Below are 18,764 nucleotides of genomic sequence, written 5' to 3'. Positions count from 1 at the left end.
CAGTAAATTCCACTTATTTCAGCTGAAATTTGCTATGTTTCCGTGTACAGGGTGACAGTTATTGGACTGTATGACAGAAACGCAAATTAGTTGCAAAATACGGCGTGGACACATTTCATTCAACATGTAAACTTTAGTACAGATATTCGAATTTAGGTTATGACATGATCGATGTGCCGTCCATCATTGGCGATGATGTAGCGCAGACGAATAGCGAAATTCAGCATGACCCGCTGAAGTGTCGGAACATCGATGCTATCGATGACCACCCGAATGGCTGTTTTCAGCTAAACAATGGTTATAGGGTTATTGCTCTACATCTTGTCTTTAATATAGTCCCACAAAAAGGAGTCGCATGTGTTCACAGGCCAGTCGAGGCTCATGTCAGTGGCCTCTGCATACCCCAGAACCAGAATGCCATCCCCAAAGTGCTCCTCTAGGACATCAAACACTCTCCTGCTTCGATGGGGTCGAGCTCCGTCTTGAATGAAATGGTTCAAATGGCTCTGAGCACTATGGGACTTAACATCTGTGGCCATCAGTCCCCTAGAACTTAAAACTACTTAAACCTAACTAACCTAAGGACATCACACGCATCCATGCCCGAGGCAGGATTCGAACCTGCGACAGTAGCGGTCACGCGGTTCCAAATTGAAGCGCCTAGAACCGCACGGCCACACCGGCCGGCTCTTGAATGAACCACATCTTGTTAAAATCAGGGTCACTTTTGATAATGGGGACGAAATCATTTTCCAAAACCTTCACATAGCGTTCCGTTGTCACCGTGCCCTCAATGAATATCGCATCGATTATTCCATGACTGGACACTGCACACCACACAGACACCCGTTGAGGGTGAAGAGACTTCTCGATCGCGAAATGTGGATTCTCAGTCCTCCAGATGCGCCAATTATGGTTATTGACGAACCCATTGAAATGAAAGTGGGCTTCGCCACTAAACCATGCATGCATCTATATACTAATTCCCATCATGCCCCGTGGCCAAACGTGTAGTTTGAATGTTCTAACACAAACCGTTCAGAAGTTATGAAGATTTTATTCAACCTGTATGTTTTTCTTGTTTTTGAATTTAGACTATTATCCTGGAGGATGGAGGTTCTTTATGGGGAAGTTTGGAGAAGGTGTAGTAGCTGTTTGTGGATCTGATAGTCTTTTGAAGGTAGTCGTACAGTTACAGGAATTTGATTAGTGGTATACGTGTCGTAGGTCACTCGGTGGTGACGCTTATTTAGAGTGAAGGTACAGTGATCTGCAAAACTTAAGGATGAGATAGACATATTACCATAACACATTAACTACTCAATGGGAATTAATGAAAGTTAGGTAGAATGGTGCTACAGGTCTCCCAGTTGTACACAGAAAGTTGCGCGGCACACGGTCTGAAGTCATCGAGATTATAGAGCCAGATGGGTCTGGCCCCACACCACGAGGTAGTATAAGGAAAGGAAAAGACAGAGTGTGTCGACCAGCGAGCAGTTAACGTGCACTGTGGTGGTGGTCTTCATAACAACATGGTTGGGAGACAACATTTGGATGACATCATTCAGGGAGAAATAATCGGGAAATTGCAAGAAGAACGAAGAGCGACAAGTGGTGTCCACGACTTTGATGCTGCTCAAAGCAATGTTTCACGTGCATGATTAACATTGCGATTCACAGCCACCGCTACCCGAAAGAGGGGAAGTGGTCGACCACCCCAACTACAGCAGCAGATGACCGCTACATCGTGCAATAGACGAGAAAAGACACATGTGAAACGGAGCCTGCAATGGAAACCACATTTAACAGTGCTACAAGGCACGAAATCTCTCGCTCCGTAGTGGGATGGTGACTGAATGGGGGTGGTCTCATTGTCCGATGAACGGTACGTTATGTTTCGTGGGTCTGCACATCGGTGACACCATTTGCGATGGTACCAAGACAACAAGGACTGGAGTAACAAGGAGTCGGGCCGCGTACTCTTCTCGGATGAGACCAGATTCCAGTTGAGTAGTGATTCTGGATGTATCCTTATATGGCGAGAGGTAGTAACACGTTTTGCGTTCAGGAACATTGTCGAATACGATCGGTTGGTGGCGTAGGTGCTATGGTGTTCGTGTGTGTGGAGGGTGGGGGGGGGGGGAGGGGCGGCATAGTGTTGCATGGGCATACTGACCCCCAATTCTTTAAACAGGGTACACTCATCAGCGAAAGTTATTGTGATAATGTACATCTACTCGATGTGCGTCTTTGCAAGGGTACTTCCGGCATTCAATTCATTTTTATGAGCGACAATGAGCGGCCACACCGAACGGCGCAGGTAGAAGAGCTCTTGGAAAGAGAGAATATTCGGCGAATCGACTGACCTGCCTGTTATCCTTACTAAAACCTATCGGCCATGTGTGGGACGCAGTGCACACACACCAACGTCCATACAGCAGTTGGCAGCCGCGCTGGTGGAGGAATGGAAGGATCTCCCACAAGAACTCCTTACCAACCTTCTGGCCAGCGTGCCGAGTATGAACTGCTGTCCATGGCGATCGCACATCCTATTAAGAACCATGTCACGCCTTTTTTAATGTCCACGGGACCAAAATAAATCGCAGCTAGGTAACGACACAAAATATTTAAAAAAAAGCCGTATATAGGGTGAGTCACCTAACATTACCGCTGGATATATTTCGTAAACCACATAAAATACTGACGAATCGATTCCACAGACCGAACGTGAGAAGAGGGGCTAGTGTAATCGGTTAATACAAACCATTAAAAAAATGCACGGAGGTATGTTTTTTAACACAAACCTACGTTTTTTTAAATGGAACCCCGTTAGCTTTGTTAGCACACCTGAACATATAAACAAATACGTAATCAGTGCCGTTTGTTGCATTGTAAAATGTTAATTACATCGGGAGATATTGTAACCTAAAGTTGACGCTCGAGTACCACTCCTCTGCTGTTCGATCGTGTGTATCGGAGAGCACCGAATTACGTATGGATCCAAAGGGAACGGTGATGGACCTTAGGTACAGAAGAGACTGAAACAGCACATTACGTCCACATGCTAACACCTTTTTATTGGTCTTTTTCTCTCACGCACATGTACATTACCACGAGGGGTGAGGTACACGTACACACGTGGTTTCCGTTATCAATTACGGAGTGGAATAGACTGTGTCTCGACATGTCAGGCCTATAGAAGTTCAACGTGGTGGCCATCATTTGCTGCACACAATTTCAATCTCTGCCGTAATGAATGTCGTACACGCCGCAGTACATCTGGTGTAATGTCGCCGCAGGCTGCCACAATAAGTTGTTTCATATCCTCTGGGGTTGTAGGCACATCACGGTACACATTCTCCTTTAACGTACCCCACAGAAAGAAGTCTAGAGGTGTAAGATCAGGAGAACGGGCTGGCCAATTTATGCGTCCTCCACGTCTTATGAAACGCCCGTCGAACATCCTGTCAAGGGTCCGCCTAGCGTTTATTGCGGAATGTGCAGGTGCACCATCATGCTGATACCACATACGTCGAAGCGTTTCCAGTGGAACACACTCTATATAATGCACTTTGTTTACTTTCCAGTAGTTAAAATGTACGGTTTGTGTACTTAATAATCTACATAATTAAGAGATTTTAAGAATCTGATAACAGCTTATTTCCTCTGCTTTGTGTATTTGTAATTTTGCTGGCCACTGCTCTCCCACAGTTCTAAATTACACTATTGGCCATTAAAATTGCTACACCAAGAAGAAATGCAGATGATAAATGGTTCAAATGCCTCTGAGCACTATGGGACTCAACTTCTGAGGTCATTAGTTCCCTAGGACTTAGACCTAGTTAAACCTAAATAACCTAGCAACATCACACACATCCATGCCCGGGGCAGGATTCGAACCTGCGACCGTAGCGGTCTCGCGGTTCCAGACTATAGTGCCTAGAACCGCACGGCCACTTCGGCCGGAAAATGCAGGTGATAAACGGGTATTCATTGGACAAATATATTATACTAGAACTGACATGTGATTACATTTTCACGCAATTTGGGTGCATAGATCCTGAGAAATCAGTACCCACAACAACCACCTCTGGCCGTAATATCGGCCTTGATACACTTGGGCATTGAGTCAAACAGAGCTTGGATGACATGTACAGGTACAGCTGCCCATACAGCTTCAACACGATACCACTGTTCATCAAGAGTAGTGACTGGCGTATTGTGACGAGCCAGTTGCTCGGCCACCATCGACCAGGCGTTTTCAATTAGTGAGAGATCTGAATAATGTGCCGGGCAGGGCAGCAGTCGAACATTTTCTGTATGCAGAAAGGCTCGTACAGGACCTGCAACATGCGGCCGTGCATTATCCTGCTGAAATGTAGGGTTTCGCAGAGATCGAATGAAGGGTAGAGCCACGGGTAGTTACATATCTGAAATGTAACGTCCATTGTTCAAAGTGCCGTCAATGCGAACAAGAGGTGACCGAGACGTGTAACCAGTGGCACCCCATATCATCACTCCGGGTAATACGCCAGTATGGCGATGACGAATACACGCTTCCAATGAGCGTTCACCGCGATGTCGCTAAACACGTTTGCGACCATCATGATGCTGTAAACAGAACCTGGATTCATCCGAAAAAATGACGTTTTGCCATTCGTGCACCCAGGTTCGTCGTTGAGTACACCTTCGCAGACGCTCCTGTCTGTGATGCAGCGTCAAGGGTAACCGCATCTACGTCTCCTAGCTGATAGTCCATGCTGCTGCAAACGTCGTCGAACTGTTCGTGCAGACGGTTGGTGTTTTGCAAACTTCGCCATCTGTCGACTCAGGGATCGAGACGTGGCTGCACGATCCGTTACAGCCATGTGGATAAGATGCCTGTCATCTCGACTGCTACTGATACGAGGCCGTTGGGATCCAGCATGGCGTTCCGTCTTACCCTACTGCTAACAGTCATTGGATCTCGACCAACGCGAGCAGCAATGTCGCGATATGGTAAACCGCAATCGCGATAGGTTACAATCCGATCTTTTTCAAAGTCGGAAACGTGACGGTACGCATTTATCTTCCTTACACGAGGCATCCCAACGTTTCACCAGGCAACGCCGGTCAACTGCTGTGTGTGTATGAGAAATAGGTTGGAAACTTTCCTCATGTCAGCACGTTGTAGGTGTCGCCACCGGCGCCAACCTTGTGTGAATGCTCTGAAAAGCTAATCACTTGCATATCACAGCATCTTCTTCCTGTCGGTTAAATTTCGCGTCTGTAGCACGTCATCTTCGTGGTGTAGCAATTTTAATGGCCAGTAGTGTATGTATATGGAATAAGCACACCCGATAGTAGGAGATGATGCGTTACTGAGTAGGGATCCGTGTTCTTATTAAATTTCACTTGGGACAGATCATCATATTAAACAGCCATAGGACAATATTCATCATTTGATATTAGCATTAAATCTTCTCGCCTCCGTCACCGTGTACAGGTGCGAAGAAACACTGGCCCACGAATCAGAAATACCTGGATTCTGTTAAATAGGTGACTGTGAAGTGGAAACACGAAGAGACAACTATAGCTAAACCAAGACCAGGGAGACCTCATGTTTGGAGAATGCCTCGAGAACTTTACCTGCCATCGTATGTAGTACCAACAGTGAAGTACGAAGGAGGTGTTGTTACAGTAAACAGGGTTTTTTGGTGGTTAGGTTGTGGTACCCTTATTGTGCTTAAGAAAACGCTGAATACGGAGGAATATGTACACCTTTTATAGCATTTTGTACTGTGTAAAATAAAGTAACAGTTCGGAGACAACAATTGCTTCTATGAGCATAACAATGCACCCTCTCATAAATCAGTATCTATGAGGCACAGTCTGTGGATAATAATATTGCTGGAATGGACTGACGTCCCAAGAGTACCGGTCTGAACCCAACAGAACACCTATGGGATGATTTAGATTATCGAAGAAGTTTATGGCCAGACTTGTGGCCTGTTTACGAAACGTGGGAAAATGCAATGAGACTGGCTAAATTAGAGAATATGCATGTGTTAACCGTAGCAATAAGGCACCTGGTTAGGCACAGTCATCCAAAACTCTGTACCATAAATTCATGCAGGAAGTTTATCATGTTCATCTCAGTGTCAACAACTTGTATACAAATAAGAAGGAACTGCAGACTCTACTTGAGGTCGTCTTTAAGAGGAGACAGAAGACACTTAATACTGAACATCTGTACAGCCAATTAATGATAACACACGGCCGCATTGTATACGATTACAGGTTACATTGGCCCCATAGCTACGTGCTCACTAGGTTCCCGTAGCATTCACTTACAATCAAATCGCATCCCGGCGACAATGTAACACAGACAAATTATTTAAATCGGCCAGGTAAATGCGATGAGCAGTGTCATGGCGACATAAAATATCGGGAAAATGTTAGAGGAGTTGGACCCACACATACTGTATATACAGGAGCCATAGTCCAGAGACAGGGCATTACCCCACACGCCAGTTACAGCACAGGTCATAACATCAGGTCAACATCCAACGGCTGCGAGTGTGGTGCCAGATAAAGACAATATAGTGACAAAGATACATCAACTCTGTGACCCAACACTTGGTGACAATAGAAATAATGTCTGCTTCAGGAAAATTTCACATAACTAATCAATATTTTCAGTACAGTCAGGAGGTACAGCAACACACAGAAAACTTAAAAACAGCAACGATACTGGGTCGCAAAGGCAGATACATTTTCGTAACGGACGCAAACGGGAAATCAACATTGTGGCATAGCAGAGTAACGGATGAAAGAGGATTCTGCCTTCAGGACACTATACAAGATTTTGAGTTCAGTGTCATGAACAGGCCACTCGACCTACCTAATTTCCAAAATCGCGTAGTTGTTGCAACAAATGTAGATATCACCCTCGCAAACTCGAAAGTCAGTGACCACATTGCCAACTGGAAGGTCTGTGATGGACTTACAAGAGACCATAATCTCATTCACTTCACAATTACAAACGCAGATAATGACTTAGACACTGACATCCAGCCCGCGTGACTATACAGTGTACGCAGAGCGAATTGGGAATTTTTAAAGGCAGAATTCAAGATACAACCACTGCAAGGAAGAGGATTTGCTGTTGACGACAAAGTCAACGAATTGGTGCGAGCGCTGCAGATGGTGCAAGACATAGTGATCTCAACATTTGCTAGAAAGGGGTCTCGTATCAGTGTGAGTCCTGTTGACTGTATCAGCAGGCGGGACTAAACTAGACAGGAAAGGGAAGGGAAAACTGTATGGGTCTATAGCAAAAAACTTAAAGGGGCCCTGTCGTAAATGGTAAAGTACCAGTGGTTACAAGTGACAGATCAGCAGTTTTTTTAAGGTAGTGAGGGCAAAAACAAAAGCTGTTCAGAGACAGGCTGAAAATGACAATCACAATGATAAAACAGGCAGTCAGAAAGCAAATTTTAATGTACACAATTTATGCAGACAGCCTCTGATTGAAACTAGAGATACTCAAAAATTACAGGAAAATTAGGTTCATCCAGCTGTAATTCAGCTAGTGCACAAAATCAATTATCCTTATTGCATCAAAATATCCGAGGACCAAGCGGTAAGCTTAGTGAGTTGGTTATTTGTGTTGAAGAATTAGAACTGAGCAAACCAGCTGACATAATTTGCCTCTCTGAACATCATCCGACCACTGGTATAGATATGTTAAAAGTTACAGGATTCAAGTTAGCTTCTTACTTCTGTACAGAAAATATGGAGAAAGGAGGAGTTGGCACATTTGTCAGAAAGTGTTTTGATTTTAAGAATACTGGTATTAATAAAGCTTGTGCAAGTGAAATCTTATTTCATAAAAAGTCCTTTATAATAATAGGAATATACAGATCACCTTCAAGAAATTTACCGTCTTCATAAAAAATCTGGAAGCTCTGTTGTCCCATCTCATGGTAAAAAAAAAGGAAATAGTGCTTGCTGGTGATTTTAATACGGATTTATTGAAAAGCTCTCTTAGTCAACAGTTATTGCAGTCAGTAACACTACCATTCAATTTAGTTCCTACCGTGAACTTTGCAAGTAGGATATGTAAATACTCTGAGACTGCTATTGATAATATCATTGTAGACAAAACAAGGGAAAAAAGTCATATCACAAAACCAATAGTAAATGGGCTATCTGATCCTGATCTGCAGCATCTTGTGTTAAATGTTGAAACTTCTCAGGAACTGATGACCTCAGAAGTTAAGTCGTATAGTGCTCAGAGCCATTTGAACTTCTCAGGATAAAAAATCTTTTAAATCTGAGTACAGGAGGGTAATAAGTAAGTAAAAATTAGAGAAATTCAGGAAATTGCTCAAAGACATGAACTGGATAGATGTTTACAATACTTCTGACTCAAATGGAATATACAAAACATTCATTAATAAAGTTACCTCCTCTTTTCAAAACTGTTTTCTCCTAAAGGTAACTCAAATGACACCGAAGTCAAAAAGTGAACTGTGGATTACACAAGGAATAAAGATATCACGTGGGACAAAAAGGAGACTTTATCTACTATCTAGGAACAGCTCTGAGGTTAGAATTGTAATGAATTACAAAGGATGCTGCAAAATATTGAAGCAAGTAAGCGAGAAATCGAGGCAGATATGTTATGAGAAAAAGATAATTAAATCAAAAAGCAAAATAAAAACTGTATGGGATATAGTGAAGACAGAGACAGGTGGGAACCAAAAAGGAAGAGGAACAGATAGCTCTAAAACTGAATGAGACTTTGGTAACAATTGCATGTAGTGTTGCAAACCTCTTACACAATTAGTTCATTTCTTTTACTGACAGCTTGGGTTTATCAGGTTCGGTGAACAGCGCAATGGAGTATCAGAGACCATTATTTAAAAATAACTTGAGTAAAATGGAAATAACACTCATGTCTCCCAAAGAAGTAGCATTCATCATAAAATCCTTAAAATCTAAGTATTCCCGTGGGTATGATAACTTATCCATGAAGTTAATCAAAGAGTGCTCACATGAGTTAAATTATATGTTAAGTTATTTATGTAACCAATGTCTTACCAGCAGAACGTTTCCAGACTGGCTAAAATGTGTTGAAGTTAAGCCTCTTTACAAGAAGAGGGATAAAGAGATATCATCAAACTATCGAACAATTTCACTTTTGCTGGCTTTCTCAAAAATATTTGAAAAGGTGTGTTGAAGCATCTCCTTAAGCATCTGACTTCAAATAATATACTGTCCAAATCACAGTTTGGATTTCTTAAGGATTCTGATATAGAGAAGCTATTTACACTTATAGTGAGAATGTACTTAATTCATTAGATAATAAATTAGAGGCTACTGGCATTTTCTGTGACCTGTCAAAAGCCTTTGACTGTGTGAACCATAGCATTCTCTTAAGCTCTAAAGTAAATTAGAATATTATGGAGTCATCGGCAATGCTGCGAAATGGTTTGAGTCTTATCTATCTAACAGGAAACAAAGGGTGTCGTTGCGAAATACCTGTGCAGTAAGCAGTCAGCCTTCATCTGAATGGGAATTACTTACATGTGGTGGTCCTCAAGCTTCCATCTTGGGTCCATCGTTTTTTCTTGTGCACGTTAATGAACTCTCATCTGTTACTTTGCCAGATGCTAAGTTTGTTTTGTTTGGTGATGACACAAACATTACAATAAGTAACAAGTCAAGTACAGATTTAGAAACAGCTGCTAATCAAATTTTCACTGACATTAATAAATGACTTAAAGCTAATTCACTGTCATTAAACTTTGAGAAGACTCACTATATGGAGTTCAGAACCTGTAAGAGATTTCCTTCCAGCATGTGTATAACATATGAAGACATGCAGATCGAAGAGATTGACAGTGATAAATTTCTGGGATTACAACTCGATAATAAATTCTGTTGGGAAGGGCATACCATAGAATTGCTTAAGCGCGTAAACAAGTCTGTATTTGCAGTGAGAATGATGTCAAATGTAGGAGACATAAATATGAAAAAACTTGCATACTTTGCTTTCTTTCATTCTATTGTGTCATACGTGATCGAATTCTGGGGTAAGTCATCAAACCGAGCAAAAGCTTTTAGGGAGCCAAAGCGTGTGCTAAGAATCATTTGTGGTATAAATTCAACAACATCAGGTAGAAACCTGTTCAAGGCACTTTGTATTCTAGCCACTGCTTCTCAATATATTCATTCCTTAATGAAATTTGTTGCAAGTAATATCTCTATTTCCAACCAATTGCTCAATACATAGTATCAATACTAGGAATAAGAACAATCTACACAAAGACCTAAACTCACTTACCTTGGTCCAAAAAGGGGTCCAACATTCAGGAACACACATTTTCAATCAGTTACCAGCGACCATTAAGCATTTGGTTTAGGTAAAGCACGGTTTAAACAGAGTATGAAAGACTTTATGATTGGCAACTCCTACTCTGTAGATGAATATCTTAACAGAGACTGTTAAGCCAGCTTAAGTGAAAACGTCTGTTAGATTTCAGTTTTGACAGGACTTGGTCACAACAGTCAAGACTAGGTATTTATTGTATGATAAATTTATTAATAGTACATAACAATGTTTCATTCTGACAGCGTGTTAATTCTATAAATATTAGCTGTTCCAGTTTACCGCGCATTGTAATCACCTACTTCGACAATCTCCTGACAAATGATTAGGGTAGTAAATATTATATTCAAATGTTTTATATTTTTACGTTATACTTTCTGACATGTTCCACACCCACGAGAATCATCTCATTTTTGGGTCTATAGAACGAAAGCTGAATGTAATCTAATCCAATATCCCGCCCTACAGTCTTTAAGACGTAGAGCAAAGCAGGCGATGAGGTGCTACCAAAGACCTTAAGGGCAAGCAGAGCGACAAAGAAGACTGATTTTCTATCGAACAGTAAAACAGCAATATAAAGAACCACTACACCAAACAAGAATAGAAAAATGAGAGGCGTACATTAAGGACCAAATGGTAACAGATGTTTGGGGTTTCCCATAAAAACCTGCAACAAACAAGGATCGTGCACCCCCTGTATTATCAAACCTGAGAGGAGCCGACGGCACAACGACGACAGACTGGTAAACATCAGTGCAATACCTACTCTAAACTTGGTTGCCGGACGATACAACGATGGAAGACACAGGGTTCCATCAGCATCTCCGCTCTGAATTACAAGATCAGCGTGTGAATAACAGCAGTGTTATTCCATTTTCCCAGGGGAAGTTAGACTGGCAGTAATGAAGTTAAAGAAGAAGAAAGCACGAGAACCTGGCAGAAGTGCTGCATCAGCTAGTGGACCAAATTGTGCCACATATAACAATGTTATTAAACGATTGTCTTTTGCAGGGTCGAGTGCCCAGAATCTGGAAAAAAAAACGAAATGAGCGGATGGCATTGCTGGCACGGAGGCGCCGTTCGGGGAAGTTCGGCAGCCAAGTGCGAGTCTTTTTGCAGTCGACGCCACACTGGGCGACTCGCATGCCGGTGATGAGGATGAAATGATGATGAGGACAACACAACACCCAGTCCACGAGTGTAGGATATCTCCAGCCCGGCCGGGAATCGAACCCGAACCCGCCGCATGGGAGGCAAGCACATTACCATCCGGCTAAGCAGGCGGACTGCTGTATCTGCAAGATATTAAAAGAAAATAAAGGGAAGATAAAGACCTAAGAAAACTGAAATATTACGGGCCGATTTGCTTGATACACTGTTGGCCATTAAAATCGCTACACCACGAAGGTGACGTGCTACAGACGCGAAATTTAACCGACGGGATGAAGATGCTGTGATATGCAAGTGATTAGCTTTTCAGAGAATTCACGCAAGGTTGGCGCCGGTGGCGACACCTACAACGTGCTGACATGAGGAAAGTTTCCAACCGATTTCTCATACACAAACACCAGCTGACCGGCGTTGCCTGGAGAAAAGTTGTTGTGATGCCTCATGTAAGGAGGAGAAAAGCGTACCATCACGTTCCCGACTTTGATAAAGGTCAGATTGTAGCCTATCGCGATTGCGGTTTATCGTATCGCGACATTGCTGATCCCGTTGGTTGATATCCAATGACCGTTAGCAGAATATGGAATCGGTGGGTTCAGGAAGGTAATACGGAACACCGTAATGGATCACAACGGCCTCGTATCACTAGCAGTCGAGATGACAGGCATCTTGTCCGCATAGCTGTAACGGATCGTGCAGCCACGTCTCGATCCCTGAGTCAACAGATGAGGACGTTTGCAAGACAACAACCATCTGCACGAACAGTTCGACGACGTTTGCAGCAGGATGGACTATCAGCTCGGAGACCATGGCTGCGGTTACCCTTGACGCTGCATCACAGACAGGAGCGCCTGCGATGGTGTCCTCAACGACGAACTTGGGTGCAAGAATGGCAAAACGTCATTTTTTCGGATGAATCCAGGTTCTATTTACAGCATTATGATGGTCGCAAACGTGTTTGGCGACATCGCGGTGAACGCTCATTGGAAGCGTGTATTCGTCATCGCCATACTGGCGTATCACCCAGCGTGACGGTATGGGGTGCCATTGGTTACATGTCTCGGTCACCTCTTGTTCGCATTGACGGCACTTTGAACAATGGACGTTACATTTCAGATATGTAACTACCTGTGGCTCTACCCTTCATTCGATCTCTGCGAAACCCTACATTTCAGCAGGATAATGCACGGCCGCATGTTGCAGGTCCTGTACGAGCCTTTCTGCATACAGAAAATGTTCGACTGCTGCCCTGCCCGGCACATTATTCAGATCTCTCACTAATTGAAAACGCCTGGTCGATGGTGGCCGAGCAACTGGCTCGTCACAATACGCCAGTCACTACTCTTGATGAACAGTGGTATCGTGTTGAAGCTGTATGGGCAGCTGTACCTGTACATGTCATCCAAGCTCTGTTTGACTCAATGCCCAAGTGTATCAAAGCCGTCATCATGGCCAGAGGTGATTGTTCTGGGTACTGATTTCTCAGGATCTATGCACCCAAACTGCGTGAAAATTTGGTCACATGTCAGTTCCAGTATAATATATTTGTCCATTGAATACCCGTTTATCATCTGCATTTCTACTTGGTGTATCAATTTTAATGGCCAGTAGTGTAAATGTTCTAGCCAAAGTACAGGAAAAGTTTTGTGCCACCGCCTGACGAACAACAGACAGTAGGCATGAGATCCCTGCAGTACTGTTTCGGAACGAGAAATCCACCGACGATGCGATAAATCACGCAATTAATGTTGTGAACACCTCAGACGACAAGTATGTTATAGGCATAATAACTTATATTGCTGGGGCGTTCGAAAATTGGTGGCCTGTCCTGTTCAAAAGAATGAAACAGATAGACTGTCCAAGGTGCCTCTATAACAGTCTACGAGATTATTGCACAGACAAGCACGTGCAGTTAGAATGTTCTGGAAAGAAAATTGTGAAAGGCTGCTTACAGGACTCTGTGGTCCAAAGTTGTGAGATGTTGGCATAGAGCCATTTCTGAACTAGCTTCAGAGTATAACAAACACTAGAGGTTGCATCGCTTACGCATACGATCTGCTAATTATAGTATCTGCCAACCCAAAAATTAGAGAAAAATTTAGAGAAAAACAGTAGGGTAGTTCTTGAAAGACTAAGCAAGTGGTGCGTAAAAAAACAAACTAACGATAGCAGCGCACAAAACAGTCTACATATTACTAAAAGGAACATTATCAAGAAAGAAGAAGCCCATAATTAGAATGAATGACCAATCTGTGAAAATAAAAGAAGCGTATAGGTACCCTGGAATTAACATCGACATAAAGTAGAGCTTTCATGCACATGTAGATATTGTCAGCCAGAGAGGCATCAAAATCTTAAATAAAATAGCAACAATTGGCCAAAGAAGTTTTCAACTGCCACTAAGTGCAATAAGAACGTACCACAATGTAATATTGATCGCTATCGCGGGCTACGGGTAGAGTGTTTGGGGTCAGAGAGGCGGAAAGATAAGGATAGCACAGGCTCTATGACGAGCACAGAGCAGTGTACTATGCGCCTGACAGGCGCATATAGAACAACACCCACTGAGGCGTTGGTGGTGATATTAGGCTTGGTACCGCTAGATCTAGCAGTAAGAAAGAGAGATGCACAGTATTGGCACAAAAAGTGCGAATATAATAAAGGAGATACTGGGGACAAGAGCAGCGTCGAATAAGGAAATAAAGGCATGCGTTGATAGAGAATAGCAAGAAACTGGGACAGGCTAGAAACAGGGAGGAGAGCGTACCAGTTCCTTCCTAACTTTAAAGAAAGAACAAGAATGACGTACTTCCGACCACCGGAGTTATACACCCCAGCTACTTACTAAAATTGCGACAGAGCGCAATAAACACTTATGAATGTGAACAATGGATACCCCGGATCACATCGTGTGGGAATGTGCCGTTAGACGAAATGTTAAGGACCAGGACAGGAGTGCATTTGGAAATGCAACAGTTTATAATATAATAAGGATCGAATAACTGTGGCATAAGCTGAACTCGCTTACAGCTGAGATATCAGTTTTATTTACTGCAAGCCTACGTGGCTGAGAGAGAACTAGGTAGAGGTCTTACATCATGATAAAGAGAAGCGTCAAGGCAGACCACCCACTTACGACAACTTCCGGAAGCACTGAGGGACAAGGAAGGGCTTCCTCAGACCTGACAGCCATCTCCCAATCTCTACAGTCTACACCTTGGGTGGCACAGCAGTACAGCCGTTGTGAATCCTAAGTTGCATCTCAACGCACCGGCGGCTAACCATCTACACAAATGTGATGTCCAGATCGGTTCTAATTACCATGTACAGTACTGCGGTATAGTGCCGTGTTGCATAGTATAGTGTTGTGGTAGTGCAGCTCAGAATTATAAATTACAAAATCTGTGATCTGACAATGCCGCGTAGTGTAATAGACGAGTAGCGTGTGCCTTCTGGATACTGGATGAACGGATATCTGCCCGACAGATAACCAAATCGTATGCAGACCTTTTTTGTAGTCATTATCATTATTTTTTGTTGTAATGTAGTTATTCTGTGTAAATTTCGTCTCCCATTAAATGATATAATGGTTGGTTATTACTAACACATTTGGAATCATGTTAAAATATTACGTGATTTTTCGATGCCAATTCATGTGCAACATTCGATTCGATCGACCGGTAACAAATCTAGCAGCATGCCTCTGAATTCTTTCGATGTCTTCCTTTAACCCACTGAGTTACTAATGTTTTTCCTCATTGTCGACCATATATCTACTATTTAAATTTACAAAAATCAACATATTTCAACTTACACACTTTTCTTAAAATTTTATAACTTTTTTATAAGCCGTAGTTTAATCAGACCTGGTGGGAATCCCAAACACTCGAGCAGTACTGAAGAATGGGTCACACAAGTGTTCTATACGCAGTCACCTTTATAGGTAAACTAATCTTTCTTAGTGTACTCCTAATAAATTGCAACGTTATGCCTAGATTTTAATCGACGAGACTACTTCGAGCAGCACATTACTGATATTGTAGTCGAATATACAAGATTGTATTTCCTACTCAGTTGCATTAACTTAAATTTTTCCACGTTGAAAGCAAGCTACGATTCATCACTCAGAATAGAAATTATGTCTAAGTTACCCCGTATCCTCCTACAGTCACTCAACGACGATAATTTCCCGTACTTGGCAGCATCGTAAGCAAATAGTGGCTAGAGAACAATAGCGATTGTCACCCTTCCTTGAGTCACTACTGCCGACACCTGTCTTCCTAATGCACACTCGCCGCCCGGGACAACGTACTGCGCTCTATTGTTAAAAAGTCTTGGAACCACTTTCAGGTCTGAGAACCTATTCCGTACGCTCGGACCTTCGTTAGCACTCGCTAATAACTGACACGTGCTGTTTCTTGTTATCACTGTGGCCCCTAGCAACTGCTACTTTGCATAACAGAGTATTATTAAACTAAGAACACAGTCACCTCGAAAGCGGTCGAGCGAGAGCGAAAGAATGTTGTGTAAGTACAGAAAATTCTTAGATATCCGTGACCGAAATCAGAAGTTGCTTGTTAGGCGTGTGTGTTGAAACTAACGGACTTGGCGATGGCTGAGCAAGCGCACAGGTCATCGCCTTGTGACTCGTTTGGCAGTAAGGGTCCCGCTAAACAATGCAGAGTGTTTGTCGCCAGGGGATCAGTTTGACCTTGGCACGTGTCTGCGGTCCGTGGCAGAAGTGTTTTGAATGTCCCTGGCAGAGGGGCCATTAGTGCCGAGGAACACAGCCCTTATTTGGCTCATTAGCCAACTAACTGCTGCTTGTTCACCACCGAGAGACTTCATTTTTTCAGCCGTCCTGCATCTCCGCATGTTTCCTCCTCGGGTCCGGTTATAACTGTTTCTTAATTTAATTCGTCATAATCGATGTTTTTGGAAAGGCTGAAACTGCGTCATTCATGATTTAAATAATGAAAAACTGCAACAGTTACATATTTTTTTCGTGATTAGCACGACACGTTTCGATACTTTATTCTCACTGTCAAGTGCATTTACTGACGTGAACTTTTTCTGATGTTTGCATACTTGCCTCGTACTAAGCATTAAAAAAAATATTTAATCGGTGCAGTTTTTTACTATTTAAATCCATACACATAAAAGTGGATGTGTGTATGTATGTTCTACGTCTCCTCCTAAACCGCTGGATCGATTTCAACTATACTTGGTAGACATTTTACTTACAGTCTGGAAAGAACCACTGTGGAGGTCATAAGAACCACCTGCCTTTTATAGGGGTTGGGATGGGGGTGAAAAAGAAGCGTAGCTCACGGCGCGCAAATAGCCAGAATATATTCATCCAGTATATGAAAATGAGAGTACTTTGTGACTTGTAATGAACTTACACATAATTGCAAACGTTTACGAGATCTTTTCTCTCTGACACCTTTCACAAAATGATGAAAGGATAAAAGTTTTTCGCTTACTACATTTTCGAAATTTATGCAGTAAAACCACATATAAGTTATGACCTTTTAATTTATCAATCTTTATTTCTAACTGTATTAGTAACACAAATTTCAGATAATGTACACATATGGCACTGAATGTACCTGCAAAAGTATATCGTTCTACGACACAGTTCAGGAAATACACTGTCATGAACATTGAGATGCGTGAAAAACTGCCGCATCATGCATGACGTTTTCGTTTATTAGTTCCTTTCAACTAAACCCACTAGTAACATATTTCGCAGATAGTGTCCACGTATACCAATGGATCTACCTAAAAAATTGTGTCACTGTAGGGGACACAGTTCAGGTGATACGACATCATAAACGTCGAACGTCTGAAAACGAAACTGCAGGGCGAAATGTCTACAAATATGTGTGAAATATGTTAGATATGTGTGACATGTGCGTATGTGGGCACAGCCAGGTGTAGAAAGGTCTTCCTAAACCCCTGGGTCGATGTCAACCAAACTTGGAACATATATTACTTACTATGTGGAAAGAAACACTTAGAACGTAAGAACCAACAACGTCCTATTGGAGCTGGTATTGAAACCTGGAGACAGGAGGGGGAGGGGGTGGGAGTAGGTGATGGACAGACAGAGAGGGGAAGGAGAGGATGAGATGGACAGAGTGAGGGGGAAGGGGGAATTGGACAAAGAAAGTGGAGGTGAGGAGATGGACGGAGAGAGGAGGAGGAGGAAATGCACAGATAAACAGATAAAGGAAAAATAAGGAAACAGACAAAGACAGGAGAGAGGGGGAGGAATAGGTGGATAGAGAGAGAGAGAGAGAGAGAGAGAGAGAGAGAGAGAGAGAGAGAGAGAGAGAGAGAGATGGAGATGGAGATGGACAGAAGCAGAAACAGTGTGAAAGAGGAGGGGGGAAGTGATGGACAGAGAAAGGAAAGAAGAGGAGATGGATAGAGAGAGGAGGGAGTAAGGAAATGGTCAGAGAGGAGGGAGGAAGAGATGGATAGAGAGAGTAGGAGGAAGACATGGATAGAGAAAGGAAAGAGGAGGAGATCGGCAGAGAGAGAGGGTGGAGGAAATGTACAGAGAAAGGAATGATGAGGAGATAGACAGAGAGAGAGGAAGGAAGAGAATACAGTTAGAAAGGGGAGGAAGAGATGGACAGAGAGAGGGGGAGGAGAATAGGGAGAGTCGAAGGAAAGAGGAGATGGACAGGGAGAGAGGGAAGAGGAAATTGACAGAGAGGGAAGAGGGGCGAGGAAATGGACTGAGTGAGGAAGTAGGAGCAGGTGGACAGAGAGAGGGGCAGGACGAAATAGACAGATAAAGGGAAGAGGATCAAATTGACATTGTGAGAGAGAGAGAGAGGAGATGGTCAGAGGGAGGTGGAGGACGGTGTGGATAGAGAAAGGAAAGAGGAGGAATGGCGAGAGAAAGAGAGGGAGGAGGAAATGGTCAGAGAGAGAGAGAGAGAGAGTAGGGACAAAGAGGTGGACCGAGAGATGTGGTAGGAGCAGATGGACACCTAGAAGGGAGTAGGAAATAGACAGAGAAAGGGAAGAGGAGAAGATGGACATAGAGAGAGAGAGAGAGAGAGAGAGAGAGAGAGAGAGAGAGAGAGAGAGAGAGAGAAGATGGACAGAGGCAGGGTGAGCACGTGTTGGACAGAGAAAGGGACAGAAGTAGGTGGACAGAGAGTACTGGGTGAGGGAGCTGAACAGCGAGAGGGGGTGCGAT

The sequence above is a fragment of the Schistocerca gregaria genome, chromosome X, assembly GCF_023897955.1.
Source record: "Schistocerca gregaria isolate iqSchGreg1 chromosome X, iqSchGreg1.2, whole genome shotgun sequence".
NCBI classification, from domain to species: Eukaryota; Metazoa; Arthropoda; class Insecta; order Orthoptera; family Acrididae; genus Schistocerca; species Schistocerca gregaria.
Note: the sequence above shows the minus strand (reverse complement) of the source record.